This window comes from Callorhinchus milii, unplaced genomic scaffold (genome assembly GCF_018977255.1).
Source record: "Callorhinchus milii isolate IMCB2004 unplaced genomic scaffold, IMCB_Cmil_1.0 Scaffold1, whole genome shotgun sequence".
Lineage (NCBI taxonomy): Eukaryota > Metazoa > Chordata > Chondrichthyes > Chimaeriformes > Callorhinchidae > Callorhinchus > Callorhinchus milii.
Window position 1 is genome coordinate 117,522,562 of NW_024704742.1, and position 17,093 is coordinate 117,539,654.

Below are 17,093 nucleotides of genomic sequence, written 5' to 3' on the forward strand. Positions count from 1 at the left end.
CCAGGTGGTGTGGCTTTATTCAGTGGTTTCATTCAGGGGAAAGGTGTTGCCTGGGATGATCCAGGTTTCAGTAATGGCCAGGATATCAATGGGTGGGAATGTGGATGAGGGAGAAGAGGTTAGCCCCCAGGGTCTGGGTCTGCTGGGGCTTGTGGTGATAGTGGGGAACAGAGCAGTCAGTGTGGCTCCTGCTAGACATCCAATGGCAAGTGCCATGGTGAACCCGACAGAGGGTTCCCAGGCTGGAGCAGAGGAAGACTATGGAACGGCCAAGTGTGGATCGGAGGTGAGGAGGATAGAGAGAGAGGACAGAGTAGGACAGTTGCAGGGAAGTGAGCCTTTTTGGAGAAAAGCAGCTCGGGTCGGGGGCATCAGCCAAGATGCATGCGCTGAGACTTGAGGCAGGCAGAGAGGGGCTAGAGGTGGCGCAGAGTGGGGAGAGGGGCAGGGCACTCATCGTGTTATCCACCAGATTGCCCAACCTGGAATATAACACTGAGCAGTTTGCAGAGAACAGACAGAGGAGGGAAAGGAGATACTAATAGACTATAATATACCTACTTCCAGGGATTCAAACCTGGTGGGTGGAAGTGACGTCATATGGAGGTTTAGGCGGAAAATTGTGAAATGGCGGATCCGCCTGAACCCAGTAATGGCTGCCACTCGATCACCAAGATCTCAGCCTACCTACCGCTACCTGCTGATCCCGATCCCCGACACCTCGGCTCTCCTGTTACCTGCCGGCTCTTGCTGACCTCGCTCCCAGAGACTACTCACCTCTCACACTGACCCCACTCCCTCGCTAACTCCCACCGCTCCTGGTTACCTCCCGTCCACCGGCCTCGAAACCACTCCCAGCCTCTCTCCCCGGGTTTCTCTTCTCACCCCGCTGTCGTTGACCGAGCCTTCGATCCTCGCACTAGTCACTGCCTGCTCATTCAACCTTGGCCCCAGCTCTCACTGCTCGAATCTGCGCTCAGCTCTCGCTGCTTACTGCTATTAATATTATTAATCCTTGCATTTGATATAGCGCCTTACCACATTTTTGAGACATCTCAAAGTGCTTTACAGAATATACTGTAAAGTGAATCAGCTGCATATTTTGTGGGTGAAATGTGTCAGTCATTTGCACGCAGCACTGTCCCACAAACAGTCATGGATTGAGTAACTAATTTTTTTTGAGGGATTATTACTCCACGAAAAGTGATCCGCCAATCGACTAACAACCGGGTTCCTACTTCCTGCTAGGTAAACAGAGGAGTGTGGAGTAAGGAAACGTGCCCAACATTTTGCCCTGTCCGGGAATCAAACTCAGGTCTTCTCGCTTGTGAGGCGAATGCTCTAACCACTAAACTACAGAACTTCACATCCTTTAGCTTGGGGGTTGAAGAGTAGTATGTGAATACTGTATTATGCTGTCACCTTATCAACACTGAAACATTAATTGTTATTTGTTAAAGGTACATTGATAATTACTGTAGTACCCATTCCGTCTTATATCTGCAACCCTTCACCTCCTTATGTTGCAATATCCAATAAATCCAATGCTGAGTACCAGGCTTACTAAGCACCAGCTACCTAATCCAGGTCCTCATGCGAGGAGCAAATGCAAATCCTCTGCTCATTAAAAATAAGTCCATCTGAATCATTTTTGTAACTTGGAGTACAAATTGCTTGTAAGACACAGTCTGAAGAGGTTAAGTAAGATCATTCGTCTCTGAGTTTGGCCTGGGACCAAATCCAAAACAGATGGAAGTAAATCCTCTCTTTGAAGGCTGAATAAATCCTATTTAAGATGCGTTGTAAGTCGTCTCATCCTAGATTCTAATGAACAGCACAAACTATTGTACTTAAAACATAAGTACTTCATTTGCAATATCATTCAGAGAGGCCTTAAGGAAGGCTATTGTGTTTCCATCAAATGCTGTGGTGTCACCCTAACCTTTAAATTTTTCTATGGTCTTACCTCACCCTACCTCTGTCACCTTCTCATACTCTACAACCCAGGTGCTCCCTCTGCTCGGTGGGCACCCATGTGCTTCAAGTTCCCTGCCCTACAATTGGTAGTCGGGTTTTCACCCTATAATTCAACAAATGTCCATATAAAAACTGGTCATTTACTTCCTGGCTGTTTGGGAGATATTGTTCTGTGCAAATTGGCTGGCCCATTCACCTACAAATATACAGCAGTATACAGAAACTTTGAAACATTTTCAACTTTAACAGATGCTATATCAATTACAAGGATTATTGTTTTTTTCATCTTAGTTTGTAAAACTATTATGTATTAATATTGTGGAACCAATTTGGTTTAAATTCAGAGCCAATTTGAGGCCCATTTTCTACAGTTCTTCTAAAGAAACTGCTTCCAAATTAAGGATAAATTTAAGAATATTCCACATTTCTGATCTTAAAATTTAAGGGAGACTAAATGGGATGTCAGGCTTCAAAAGGAGACCAGAAGAGAATGCAAGTGAGTGAGTGAGTGAGTGAGTGAGTGAGGAATGGCATTAAAGCCTGGCTTTGACCGACAATAACCCCAATCCATTCTGAGTCTTCCTGTCCTGCTTGGCAATGAGCCAAGAGACAGCTTTTGTTAAATATCACAAAAGAGCCTTGAAACTGTGCACAAAATAACACTTTACAGCAAACCAGCTAGTGGGCTGCGGAAATCCCTCATCGTTTAAATAACAATTACAAGTTTATTGTAATCAATGCAACTCATTGATTGAGCTTGGCAGAAAATCTTATTTCAGCTTGCTGTAATTCAAAACAACCGTGAAATAATTAATGATTGAACTCAGTAATGATCTTACTGAGCATTCCATGCTTCTCAGCACACTTTTTCCAAACTTTTCTTGGAAGGATTAATTTGAAATTAAATAAATACTGCAAATAACAATTAAGAATGTTTGCATTTGAGGTAGGGTCTTTCACATCAGGAGAATGTCTCAAAGCACGTCACAGGATTTATTGTAAACTGTATTAACTGTGTACTTTGTAGACAAATGCACCAGCCAATTTGCACACCTCAATGTTTGCCAAACATTTTTGAAATAAAATGAATATTTTATCTGGGGGATTGTTGTTCAGCATGCTGGGAGAAATTCTCTTCTCTTTTCGAAATAGTGCCAGGGGATCTTTAACGTCCACCTGAAGAGGCAGATGGGATGTCGGTTTAACATCGCATCCTAAGGCCAGCTTTTCCAACTCTCCCAACACTGTACTGGAATGTCAACATAGATTGTGAATTCAAAGTCCCGATGCAGAAGTTGAACGACACCTTCTGACTTCTAGACACAAGCAGGTGTTGTTCCAAGATGCACGAAAGGCACTAAAACTGAACCTGGCAACTACAGACCCATTTGTCTGACCCCAATAATAAGAAAAAATATTTAGTCAATCATCAGAAAGGAAGCCTGTATGGTTGTAAAGAATATGGAAGCATAGCCTCATGACAAGAAGCTGTCAGGAACACACCCAATTCGATCATTACAACAACAACTTGTGCCTTTCACGTGGGTTAACGTCTCGGAACACTGAGTAATTTATAGAAAGTGAAGTAAATGGAGATTGTCATTTGAATTGACTACATTTGACTCAATCCCAGTATTCCTGGGAAACATGTAGTGGCAGAGAATCGCATGGATCAATTTAATGTATTGTGCAATGCCTAGAGCTATTTTTCAGACTTGATTGCATTTTAAAGCATTTACAACGACAACAACAACTTGCATTTATATAGAGCCCTCCATGCTGGGCAGCGTCCCAGAGCACTTAACAATGGTGGAGCCCAATGCCGAGCCAGTGGGAAAGGGAAGGTGACCATAGGCACGGTCGAAGAGGAAAGTGCTCAGGCGCAACCCGAAAATGGGGAAAGAGCAGGCAAGGTGAAGGGATTGAGGGAGGGAGTTCCATAGGTTCAGGGGGTAGTGGCTGAAGGCATGGCCACCGATGGTGGAGCAGAGGATTCGAGGGACAAGGAGGAAGCCAGAGCCAGTATAGCGGAGGCAACAGGTAGTGCTGTGAGGAGAGAGGAGGTTTTTTGAGGAGAGGGATGATGACGGTGGTTTTGAGGGGGACTGATCCTGAGGAGAGGGACTGATTAATGGTGTCTGTCAGCAGTGGGTAGAGGAGGGGGAGCTGGGTGATCAGCAGCTGGGTGGGGAGGGGTTCAAGGCAGCAGATGGTGGGTTTCATCAGGATGATGGATGATGAGAGGCAGGAAGGAGAGATGGGGGCAAAGGAATGTAGGATTGGGGACGTGGTAGGAGCTGAGGGGTGGGGTGTGTGTGAGTGAAGGAACGGTATGGGTTTGGGGGAAGAGGGCTGTTAGGGGCACGGGGTGGAAGGATGAGGCTGCCAGGCGGATGTTTTCCATTTTAGAGGTAAGGAAGCCTATGACCTTGTCAAACTTTTGATGTCATGATTAAGGGGGTGCACGGAGGAGGTGGTGGGTGGTGGAGAATAGGGTTTTGGAGTTTAGCCTCCAGAATGATCTTTGAGTCATACACAGTTTTTGCTTGAGAGAGGGAGTAGCGTTAGGTGTGAAGATGCTCGAGCCACAGCTGGCGGTGAACCGTGAGGCTGGTTTTCTGCCACTTGCCCTTGAGCAACCGAATTTGCGACCTTAGGGAGCGGAGATGGCTATTGTACCAGGGGAACAGGTGAGTTTGGAGACGGTCCTGGATTTCAGGGGGACAGGACAAGGGAGTTGACAGTGGAGGAAAGGTGATCATGGAGCATCTTGATGGCTGCATCAGGGTCACTGCGGGTGGAAAGCCAGAGAGAGAGGAGGTCTCAGGATAAGAGGGCATTTGTGAAGGTCTCGGGGGGAAGCCTTTTCCATAGGCAGAAAAGGATGGTGAAGGGCTTGATGGAGAGGAGAGGGATGCGAGAGGAGAGGGAGATGAGGAAATGGTTTGAGATGGCCTTTTCTGTGATGGATAGACTGGAGATATATAAGCTGTGGGAGATAACGAGGTGTAGGGGGTGGCCACAGTTGTGGGTCGTGGGTTTATATTTAGTACAGAAGTAATTATTTATGACTATTGAAGCGTTGGATCGCTTTGCAATCTCATGATCACACTATAGCCAGTTTTTTTTTTAAAAAGTGGGGCATTGAATTTAGGAAAAAAGAGGCATGGAACTGGAAATGGGAGATGTGATAGAAGACAAGAGGGCAGAAATATGCCAAAAGAACCAGGTAGGGAAGAGTGAAGAAGATCTTATTATGGTTTTGAAGACAAAGATATTAAATGGGCTTTTATAATGAGAGTCATGTGACTTTTAAAGAAAAAGGGAAGACTAAATGAATGTTGATATCAGTAAAAGATTTGCTGTTTTATATAAACTTTGCTTATTATATATATTATTTATTTATTTTACATCCACTCTGCTTATTTTATATATACTGTACTTTACTTATTTTATCTATACTTTATTTATTTGGTATATATTTTGCTTATTTTATACGTACTTTGCTCATTTCGGATAATTGATGGACACTGTTTTACAATCACAATGTACACGTAAGTTGGGAAAAGACTTCTTCTGATATTTCCCCTTCCCCCAGTTAAAGCCACAGAAAGTGTGCAGGAGCCTGCAAATAACTCTGAATCATCAAAAGGAGACACCGCAATTATCTGGCACACGTAGAAAAACAAAAGAAGAAACACTGCCAATCACTAGACGTCTGTCAACCAGCGGGTTCCGTGACGGGCACTTACTCCTTCCAGTCAGTCATGAATTGTGTTCATTGTACTTAACATAGGGAAGGTCTTTGTGATTTTATCTGGCTATACAGTTGCCATAAAATAATAAATTGCCTCCTGAATAAAGAGAACAAACAGAGACACAGCTCTTGTGTCTAAGATCTGGGATAACTAAGGATTAGTAAAATCAAAATTTTAACCTTCAATGCTGCTGTGCGGTTTGGGGCTGATGGGGGTGCCGGCTGCAGCCAATTGCGCACATCAGTGTCCCACAAACAGTCGTGGATCGTAGTGAAAAAGCTGTCAGATGTCGGGGTACTTTAATGACAGTACTTCAGTATTGTATTTATTTGCAGTATCACAGTGTGTGAGTTAGAAAATTACAGAACATTCCACAATCAGAGACTTGTTCTAGCAGGAAATTTTCCTTTTTTTTTGGTCAGCCGGGTGTCTGATACATGGGGAAACCCATCACCAAGCATAAGAGTATCCAAATGAAACTGAGATTTCCATGCATCCCACCTGCACATGGAAATTTCAGAGATAGATTGTTGGAATGGAATGCCCACTCTTTCCCTGGAGGGATGCATTCTGCTTACCTAATTCTGGGAAGTATTAGGTGCAGGTTAGCAAGAGCCAAGGCTTGGAAACCCCAGAGTGTGCATTGGAGTACTGCTGGAGTCTACCCAGCTAAAACCGCATAGCTTGCCATTGATATCGCTGTCTGGCAAACTTTCCCACTGTTTGTTCAGTTAGGGCCACCCTACCTTTCAGAGCTTTGGCTTCTGGAGTTAACAGGAGCCTAGTGGGATGACTCACTGCCCCCAGTGACTGATGCATATATATACTTGCATGAACATACAGCAAGACATAACTAGTGCTGTATTTATTTGCAAGATCACAATGACTGGTCTGCCCTTCCAGGCTAGAATGTTTCATAGTTAGTGTCAGGTGAGAATTGAGTCCATTTCTTTTTGGCAGCCAAGTATTTGACACATGCAAAAACTTGCCAATACATTTAAGAGTATCCAAAACAACAACAACAACAATTTCCATTTATAAAGCACCCTTCACACCCTTCAAAAAAATATATATATTTGGTCACTCAATCCACGATTGTTTTTTGGGACACTGCTATACACGCATTCTGCTCAATTCTGCAGGAGTCCTGCAGGTCAGTGGTTAGAGCACTCGTCTTGCAAGCAAGAGACTTGGATTTGATTAGTAGCAAAGTGAAATGTTGGGCAAGTTTCCTTACTCCACACACCACTGTTTACCTAGCAGCAAGTAGGAACCCGATTGTTAGTGGATTGGCGGATCGCTTTTCCGGGGGTAATAATTCCTGCAAAAAAAGCAATAAAAATAAATTGGTCACTTCGATCCATGACTGTTTGTGGGACACTGCTGTGCCTAATTCGCCCACAAAATATACAGTCAATTGACTATGAAGGACTTTGAGACATCTCAAAACGTGATACGGCTCTAAATCAAATGCAAGGATTATTATTATTCGTCAAATGCCCTTACTTTTGGGACCTCTCTCCAGCTGCTGTTAAGGTAAAGCCACATCAGACAGAAAGAGTCAAGTCATTCATAGAAAATAGAAATGCACAGAGCATTCATACTTAACACGTTTAGGGTAGAGTCTCCCTGATGCCAGGGCTCCTTCCTATACCTAGTTTAATAAACCAGTATTTGTGGGTGAGCCGTGACAGTGAATGTTCGCAGGCTATTAAACCAGGGAGGGATTGGGGATTGCCGAGATACTTGATCCAATGTCCACACATTCTGTTTCATCAATGAGCATTGGAAGCAATCATCAGGAGAAAGAATCTTGTCATGAAATTGCCCACAAAATACAGTCACTCCACCTTACAATATATTCTATGAAGTGCTTTGAGACATCTCAATGATGTGATAAGACGATATATCAAATTCAAGGATTATTATTATTAATAATTATTATTATTATTATAGTAATAATTCCCCAATTCTACACTCCATATAATATTCACCTACACATCACACCCGGTACTTGCCCCTCAGTTTCCTCCTAGAGAAGGTGAACGAGCAGAAAAAATACAAAACTGTGCTGAATCTTATTGTAACATGACTGTTCCTGTTCGAGTACAGCCATTCCAATCACAACAGCAACTTGCATTTATATAGCACCCCTCAGGCAGGGTGGCGTCCCAGAGCTCTTGTTTCATAAAGATGGGGAATAGTTTTTTTATTATTTTATTTTTATTATTACATTATTTTCCCCATCATTTTCCATTACAAATTGCAATTAATATACTTTCCTGAAGCCAACAATGACACTGCGGTTGTTATTGGCCATGTTGTGAACAATTCTTGGACCTTCTCTGTCTGTGGCTCACTTACAGATGAATAACTAGAAAATAACATTCCAGAAAATCTGTGTCACATACTTTACACAGCCTTCAGAAACATCAAAATGTTACACAAAATAAATGTGTAATAAAATAAATATATACGCAAACAAATGAATGGGGCATCTGTTCTTTCAGTTCTCACAGTAATATTCTATGATTGCCAATACAGATTATGTTTATTTTACCTGTCTCCCTGGGATAATCTGCAATGACAGTCCATTTACTAACTTTTGAAGCTGGAGCTTTTTCTGCTGCAAAGTTGCAGAACACCATTATGGATATCTCATATCTTAATCTCTTTGCAGAAAGGTTCTACATTAACATTCAATGAATAAGGCAGAGTCACGGAATAGGAGACAGACTGGAAAGTAACCCAACATAAAATTGAGAAGCATCCCGTAAAACCATAATGTCCAACTCAAAAAACAACTTGCAATTATATAACACCCTTCACGCAGGTAGTGACCTGGAGCAATGTGGTTTGATGCTAAGATGGAAAGGAAGGGGAAGTGACCAAAGGCACAGTCAAAGGAAAAGTCTTCAAGTGTGATTTGATGATGTGTTTGTCTTGGGGAACGTGTCAATTCTAACTGTGGTCTAATTAACAATTCATATAAGTTTAGCATTACCTACCTATTTGCTTATAATGATCTATACCTCTGTTTATAAAACCTAAGATGCCATTAGTTGTTTTGATAGCTTTGTGCACCTGCTTTCCCACTTTTCAAGATCTATATACATTAATCCCAAGTCCCTTTGCTCTTCTACTCCTTTTAATATTTTACAATCCACCGTATACTTGCTCTTACTTACTTTCTTTCCTTACTTACTTTCCTGAAGCCAACAATGACATTGCCATTGTTAGTGGCCATGTTGTGAACAATTCTTGGACCTTCTCTGTCTGTGGCTCACTTACAGATGAATAACTAGAAAATAACATTCCAGAAAATCTGTGTCACATATTTTATACAGCCTTCAGAAACATCAAAATGTTACACAAAATAAATGTGTAATAAAATAAATATATACGCAAACAAATGAATGGGGCATCTGTTCTTTCAGTTCTCACAGTAATATTCTATGATTGCCAATACAGATTATGTTTATTTTACCTGCCTCCCTGGGATAATCTGCAATGACAGTCCATTTACTAACTTTTGAAGCTGGAGCTTTTTCTGCTGCAAAGTTGCTGAACACCATTTTGGATATCTCATATCTTAATCTCTTTGCAGAAAGGTTCTACATTAACATTCAATGAATAAGGCAGAGTCACGGAATAGGAGACAGACTGGAAAGTAACCCAACATAAAATTGAGAAGCATCCCGTAAAACAATAATGTCCAACTCAAAAAACAACTTGCAATTATATAACACCCTTCACGCAGGTAGTGACTTGGAGCAATGTGGTTTGATGCTAAGCTGGAAAGGAAGGGGAAGTGACCAAAGGCACAGTCAAAGGAAAAGTCTTCAAGTGTGATTTGATGATGTGTTTGTCTTGGGGAACGTGTCAATTCTAACTGTGGTCTAATTAACAATTCATATAAGTTTAGCATTACCTACCTCTTTGCTTATAATGATCTATACCTCTGTTTATAAAACCTAAGATGCCATTAGTTGTTTTGATAGCTTTGTCCACCTGCTTTCCCACTTTTCAAGATCTATGTACATTAATCCCAAGTCCCTTTGCTCTTCTACTCCTTTTAATATTTTACAATCCACCGTATACTTGCTCTTACTTACTTTCTTTCCTTACTTACTTTCCTGAAGCCAACAATGACATTGCCATTGTTAGTGGCCATGTTGTGAACAATTCTTGGACCTTCTCTGTCTGTGGCTCACTTACAGATGAATAACTAGAAAATAACATTCCAGAAAATCTGTGTCACATATTTTATACAGCCTTCAGAAACATCAAAATGTTACACAAAATAAATGTGTAATAAAATAAATATATACGCAAACAAATGAATGGGGCATCTGTTCTTTCAGTTCTCACAGTAATATTCTATGATTGCCAATACAGATTATGTTTATTTTACCTGCCTCCCTGGGATAATCTGCAATGACAGTCCATTTACTAACTTTTGAAGCTGGAGCTTTTTCTGCTGCAAAGTTGCTGAACACCATTTTGGATATCTCATATCTTAATCTCTTTGCAGAAAGGTTCTACATTAACATTCAATGAATAAGGCAGAGTCACGGAATAGGAGACAGACTGGAAAGTAACCCAACATAAAATTGAGAAGCATCCCGTAAAACAATAATGTCCAACTCAAAAAACAACTTGCAATTATATAACACCCTTCACGCAGGTAGTGACTTGGAGCAATGTGGTTTGATGCTAAGCTGGAAAGGAAGGGGAAGTGACCAAAGGCACAGTCAAAGGAAAAGTCTTCAAGTGTGATTTGATGATGTGTTTGTCTTGGGGAACGTGTCAATTCTAACTGTGGTCTAATTAACAATTCATATAAGTTTAGCATTACCTACCCCTTTGCTTATAATGATTTATACCTCTGTTTATAAAACCTAAGATGCCATTAGTTGTTTTGATAGCTTTGTCCACCTGCTGACCTGACCCACGAATCCTTCCTAACTCTTCCCTTCACAAGCTGCAGATCATGTACTTTTGTGCACCATACTCCGCGATCCCATCACTCCCACCCTCGCCCAACTCCACTGGTTCCCCATCCCCCAGAGGATCGATTTTAAGATTCTCGTCCTCACTTTCAAGGCCATCCATGACCTTGCCGCCTCCTACCTCTCTGACCTGCTGTCTCCCTATCAACCTGGCCACTCCCTCTGTTCATCGGGCTCTAGCCTGCTCCATGACTCCCGCCCGACCCGCCCTACCATCGGTGGCCGGGCTTTCAGCCTCTGTGCCCCCACACTCTGGAACTTCATCCCATGGTCCCTTCACCTCGCTTCCTCCCTTGCCTCCTTCAAGGTCGATCTCAAGACCCTTCTCTCTAATCATGTCTTTGGTCTCCCTCCCACCTCTCTGCCTTCCCTCACCACTACACCACCCCTTCCCATGCTCGGGCCCCAACACCTGACTGTTCAGCGTTTTGGGACGTCCTCCCGACGTGAAAGGCACTCTATAATGTAAGTTTGTTCTTGTTGTTACTGTGTACAACAACTGGCGTTTATATAGCGCCCCTCACAAAGGATCACGTCCCAGAACGCTTGATAGTGGCAGAGCACGACGTCGAGGCGGGCTGAGGGAAAAGTGACCGAAGGCATGGTCAAAGAGGAAGGTCTTCAGGTGTGAACTGAAGATGGGGAAGGAAGGGAAAAGGCGGAGGGATAGAGGAAGGCATGAGGGTCATGCAACAACAACAACAACAAGATTCCATTTATAGAGCGCCTTTCACGCCGGGAGGACGTCCCAAAGTGCTGGACAGTTGGGTCAGGACCCGAGCAGGGGGAAAATGGTCAGGGGGAGGGGAGGGAAGGGAGGGAGCGAGGAGGGGGTAGAGAGTCGAGAGGGGAGCTGAAGGCATGGTCGAAGAGAAAGGTCTTGAAGGAGGAAAGGGAGGAAGCAAGGCAAAGGCACTGGGGGATGGAGTTCCAGAGCCTCGGGGCTGAGAGACTGAAGGCCCGCCCACTGATGGTAGGGCGGTTGGGGTGAGGGATGTGGAGCAGACCAGAGCCAGAGGAACGGAGGGTATGGGCAGGTAAGTAGGAGGATAGTAGGTCGGAGAGGTAGGAGGGAGCGAGGCCGTGAATGGCCTTGTAGGTGAGGATGAGGATCTTGAAATCAATCCTCTGGGGGATGGGGAGCCAGTGGAGGCGAGCGAGGGTGGGAGTGATGTTTTCACGAAGCCTGGTGCGGGACAATACACGAGCTGCAGAGTTCTGAATGACCTGCAGCTTATGGAGGGAGGTGCCGGGAAGGCCGGCGAGGAGAAGGCGGGAGCCAATCGAGCAGAAGCAGCGGGTTCTCGGTTGGGCGGTAAGCAGGCCGGAGAGGTAGGGAGGGCATGAAGGGATTTGAAAATTAGTGTGAGTCTTGGATCAGCTGGATCCTGTGCATGGTGAAGCTGGGGAGGCCGGTGAAAAGTCGAGTTGGGACGTGACGAATGCAGGGACGAGTGTTTCGGCTGCCTCTGGGGTAAGGTATGGTTGGAGGTGTACTCAGGTCTCTTAATCTGCCACTTCTAACACCATCTACATCAAAGTGCCACAGGTGTATGACCTCAGCAATCTCTTTCTCCACCGTTAAACAAGTAACATAATTGTTGCTTATAGACTTTACTTATAAAACTATAATGTAAACAGTCAGTGTACCGTATTTATACAAATCATGAAGCATCCCGATATAAAATATTCATGACACAGTCACTGATATGTTATATGGTCAGATTTCCTTGTATAAATGTTGTGTTACAGCAATGCTCATATACACTAATATTCATTATATATGACAATAGGCTGATAGTAGCGTGCAAATCAACTGGATTTCATGAAGACACTGAACATGTCGACAGCAATTTTAAAAGTATTTACTATATTTGTTTACTATATTATACTAAATTTGTGAATATATCTGTGAGATTCATTATACCTAAACGTTTCTTATCCTACATATTGTATACTCTTGTTATTGAAAGTGTAACCAGGCAAATTAAACTTAGAAAATCCAAAAGCGTTGTGATTGTGCATTTATAGGTACTGTAATCGCAGCAGCCAATATGCACACAACAGCATCTCATAAACACAAAGTACATGAATGACCAAGTTAACTGGAGCATTGTTAGCCAGGAACCAGGAAACATTCCCTTATTTACAGAATAATCTAGTCCTATCATGGACTCAACCAAATCCATATAAACTGCTACAGCAAAGTTCCTTCCATAAAGATGAAACACTTAAAATTTCAGAATGACATTAACTATGTGGTCTATATTTGTGATACAGTATTTTCCAAAATGATTTGTAAACATCTACTCCAATCTTTCACAACCTCCTTTAGCTACAATCTGGCTTCATGGAGAAATAGTTATATAAGTCAATTTCCACACAGTCAACCTGGATTCTAGATTTGATAATAACATTGCTCTCCCACCCACTTGCCTCAAACCTCTCACATTCCAATTCAATGTCAGATTCAAGTTTATACTCCACCAAATTAATTTCCTCCAACCTGTTGCCTCGATCTCTTTTACTAAAGCAAGCACTGTCAGGTATCATGGTTGTGAAATAGAGGGGAAACATCATCACTTCCTGCTTCAACTTGTTAGAATTTACACTTTTTGTATAATGTTAGAATCATAATAGACGTTGCGAACGGGTTAACTTTTAAGTTAAGTGTGGGGGGCAACTGGACTGACAGTCATGGAATAGGACACATCTGGTAATTATCAAATCTAGAATCGTGAGCACTATGGCTGCCGCTTTGACCCGAGCCCCCTCACTCCCTCCCTCCCTCCTCCCTCCTCTCTACCTCCAAACCCTCCCCCCTCTGCATCTCTCCCGCTCTGTCCTCCTCTCTCTCCGTCCCTCTCGCCTTCTATCCCCACTTGATCCTCCTGCAACCTCCCTCTGTTCCAGCCTGGGAATCCTCCGCCGGGCTCACCGTGGCACTCGGCGTTGGCTGTCCAGCAGCAGCCACACCGACTGCCCCATTCCCCACCACACTCACCAGCCACCCCGGACACAGACCCGGGGAGCCAACCTCTCCTCCCTCATCCCCATTCCCCCCACCCCTGCCTCATAACCTGGACCCCCCTCCCCCCACACACACCCTTCTGTCAACCGCTCCCTCCACATCGGACAAAATGTCCGCTCCCTCTGTAACAAGGCCCTGGTCATCAATGATCTTATCCTTGATGAGAGTGTTGACATCATGGCCTTAACGGAAACCTGGCTCACCCCAGGCGACACCTTCCCCCTCACGGAGGCCACACCACCCGGCTACACCTCCCACCACATCCCTCGCCCCAACCGCCGTGGCGGTGGTGTAGCCCTTATCTCAAGGACACCACTTGCCCTATCCCCCTACTCCTCTGGCTCTTTCCCCTCTTTCGAGCACCTCACCCTCTCCCACCCCTCCTTCCTCTCACTCAAAATCCTCCTCCTCTACCGGCCCCCTAAAACCTCTCCCACCTTCATCTCCGATATTTCGACACTTCTTACATCTCTCTGCCTCTGCTCTGATCGCCTCATCATCCTGGGCGACTTCAACCTGCACTTCACCCCCTCCTGCTCCATCTCCTCAGACTTCTCTTCCCTGCTCTCCTCGCTCAACCTCTCCCTCCACATCAACTCCCCCACTCACAGTCACGGCCACCCACTCGATTTGGTGATCACCCGGGGCCTCAGTGTCTCGGATGTCACTATCACCGACAAGGCCGTCTCCGACCACCACTTCATCTCCTTCACCACCTCCACCCCCCTCCCCACCTCCACCAGACCCACCACCATCTTCTACCGCCCCTGGAAGAAGTTACCCCCACAATCCCTAACCGCTGCCTTGGAGTCCTCTGAACTCCTCTCCCTCTGGCCTTCAACCCTCACTGACCCCTCTTCTCCTCTCACCCTCCTCCACAACACCCTCTCCTCCACACTCGATACTCTTGCCCCCATCACCTCCCGTACTGTCTCCTACTCTCGCTCCTCCCCCTGGTTCACCACCCACCTCCGCTCACTGAAAGCCAGGTGCGGGCCGCTGAACGCACCTGCGTCAAATCTGGCCTAACGGTCCACCGACAAATCTGGCTGGACCTCCTCAAAATCTACCGCTCCACTCTAGCCTCGGCCAAGTCGTCCTTCTACTCCAGGATAATCCTGGAGGCGAAGAACAACCCCAGGCTACTGTTTTCTACCACATCCCGACTCCTCCGTCCCCCCGCCACCCCGCGCAGGTCATCTCCTCCAACCTTCACTGCGAGGAGATGCTGGATTTCCTTGAATCCAAAATCAAGGGAATTCGCTCCGCGGTCACTTCCCCTCCAACATCCACCCACCCCCCAACCCCTCCCTCCCACACTCCGACTCCTACCCATCCTCCCCTACACACTTCTGTACCCGTTTCCCCACCCTCTGTCACCAAACTCATCCTATCCCTGAAACCCACCACCTGCTCCCCTGACCCCATCCCCACTCCACTCCTTATCTCCCAGCTCCACTTCCTTGCCCCACATATCACCGACATCGTCAACCTGTCCCTCTCCTCTGGCTCTGTTCCCATTCCCTTAAAAACTGCCACCATCACTCCCACTTTGAAAAAGCCCTCCCTTGATGTGTCGCAGCTATCAAGCTACCGGCCCATCTCCAACCTCCCCTTCCTGTCCAAAGTCTTGGAACGAGTTGTCACCTCCCAGCTGCGCTCTTTCCTCTCCACCCATTCATTATTCGAATCCCTTCAGTCGGGTTTCCGTGCTGCCCATAGCACAGAAACTGCCCTGGTCAAGGTCACCAATGACATCCTGACCATCTGTGACCAGGGCTCCCTCTGCCTCCTCGTCCTCCTCGACCTATCAGCAGCATTCAATACGGTCGACCATGTTATCCTCCTCCACCGCTTGTCCTCCCACCTCAACCTTCAAGGCCCTGTCCTTGAGTGGTTTAGGTCGTACTTCTCCCACCGTCTTCACTTTGTTTCCACGAATGGCTTCTCCTCCAGCCCCCGCTCTCATCTCGTGCGGTGTCCCTCAGGGCTCTGTCCTCGGTCCCCTCCTCTTCACCCTCTATATGCTCCCCCTTGGTGACATCATCCGCAGACATGGGGTTAACTTCCACATGTATGCGGATGACACCCAACACCCAGCTCCACATCCCCCGCCCCAACCACCTTACCATCGGTGGCCGGGCCTTCAGCCTCTCAGCCCCCAGGCTCTGGAACTCCATCCCCCAGTGCCTTCGCCGCCTCCTCCCTTTCCTCCTTCAAGGCCAGTCTCAACACCTTTCTCTTTGACTGTGCCTTCAGCTCCCCTCTCAACTCTCTACCCCCTCCTCGCTCCCTCCCTTCCCTCCCCTCACCCTGACCATTTCCCCCCTGCTCAGGTCCTGACCCAACTGTACAGCGCCTTGGGACGTCCTCCCGACGTGAAAGGCGCATTATAAATGGAATCTTGTTGTTGTTGTTTTCTCTGTTTTTGAAAGAATAACGGACAGGGGCAGGGGTCACCTCTTATCAGTAAATGACAACAAGCCCATAGTGGTAACGGTCCAAGGAACCAGTCATCATAGGATCTCGACTGAGCAATAAGTCGCTAGATTCTGACAAGGCCTGCCAAGCGACAGAAGGCAACCCTCAAGAATAGCAACTAATGAGCAAGTTGCTTAAACAAGAGGACCTTGGTACCATCCTGGGATACTGATAAGAAATAATCAGTCACTTAAAAGGAATGTACTAATGATCCCACGTAACAAAATAACGAGCATCAGATAACAGGCGTCTTAAGGATAATGTGTATGTGTGCTGAGGCACGTACACCCTATGAGGTGTTCACGTGAACCCAGCATGATTTTGGCCAGGTGACCTAATGTCCGCACCATGATTGGATGGACACAAGCTTAAGACACCGTGCCAGACCAAGATCGGCGCCCAGGACAGTACCTATCGTGGATGGAAGACTGAGAGCTAGAAGTCAGAAGTCGACGACCACGAGGAGGGATTACCCAGTAGTATTATTCTGTTAGTGAATTGATTGATTGTGCTTACTTGCCCACGCCCATCGGGAACTTGGACGGATCCTGGAGTTTAATAAACACCACTCTGGTTGCAAACAGTGGCTGTGTTTGATTGGAACTCGAAAGGGTTTTTGTTTTTTTTAATAATTTGGCGTAGTCGGCAGGATCGTTCGGGAAAGTGGGACGGAGTAAGTACAATCAAGCCTTGACGAACGTTTATGTTAAGTTTTTAGTTATTCCCCTATAGGTGTTAAGTCAGTCCAAACCGAGGGAAGGAAATCCCCTATTACCTCTGGGTAAGGAGAGGGACCGCGACCGATAGTAATTGAATGTTGATTTCAATTGGCAC